Source organism: Hydra vulgaris, chromosome 08, assembly GCF_038396675.1.
Source record: "Hydra vulgaris chromosome 08, alternate assembly HydraT2T_AEP".
NCBI classification, from domain to species: domain Eukaryota; kingdom Metazoa; phylum Cnidaria; class Hydrozoa; order Anthoathecata; family Hydridae; genus Hydra; species Hydra vulgaris.
The window spans coordinates 1,235,001-1,236,188 of record NC_088927.1 but is presented as its reverse complement, the minus strand read 5'-3'; positions in this window follow the sequence as shown (position 1 = coordinate 1,236,188).

The window sequence follows — 1,188 nt, the reverse complement described above, 5'->3', positions numbered from 1 at the left end:
GACATTTGCAGTAATATCGTCGTCAATGTCTTTTCGGAGATACGCAAACTTATTTTCGAAATATTTAAATCATCAATTATAACTGGAGCTGTACTAGATAAATTAAAAGTAGATAAAATTGTACCTGTTTTTAAAACCGATGAAACATTTCTAATAAACAGTTACAGACCAATCTCAATACTTCCAACCTTTTTTAAAATACTTGAACGAATAACCTACAATAGATTATATGAATACCTAATTCAAAACAAATTCTTAAATAAAAACAATTCGGCTTTCAAACACAGCACTTAACAGAACATGCAATTTTAGATTTAGTTAATAGCAGAATTGATTCTTTTAATAAAAAGCAATTTGTATTAGGAACTTTTATAGACCTATCCAAATTATTTGACACAATTAATCATGATATCTTACTAAAGAAAATGGAAAAATACAAAATAAAAAATACTAGCCTAGATTGGTTTAAAAGTTATCTGTGCAAAAGACAACAATGTGTTATTTCGAACGATAATAAATATTCTAATTTACTTAAAATAAAATGCGAAGTTCCCCAAAGTTCCATTCTTGTCCTCTTTTATTTTTAATTTATATGAACGATCTTCCACAATCGCTAAAAAACTCGATGTAATAAAGTTTGCTGATGACACAAACTTATTTTATTCATCAGCATCAATAGAAAATCTCTTTGAATCTGCGAACGATGACCTTGAGAGTCTAAACATTTGGTATAAAGTAAATAAATTATCTTTAAATCAAGAAAAAACATAATACATCCTGTTTCTTTCCAACCAGCAAAAAAACAAAATACCAAGCATGCTACCATTACCAAAAATTGAAAACATAAACTTCGAAAGAACTGAAACTATTAAATTTCTTGGGATAATTATTGACGAAACGATTTCTTGGAAAGCCCATATAAAAGCATTAAACACAAAAATATCAAAAAGTATCAGCATACTTTACAAAGTCAAAACTATACTTTCCCAGGAGAATCTGAAAATTTTCTACTTTTCTTATATAAAAAGTTATCTAGCATATGCTAATATTGCCTGGGGAAGAACAAATAAATCTAAATTAAGTTCTCTATATACACACCAAAAACACGCATAAAAATTGATTTATAATAAAAATAAATTCACTTATGCCTGTCCTGTACTTAAAAACTTGAATGCTTTAAATATCTAT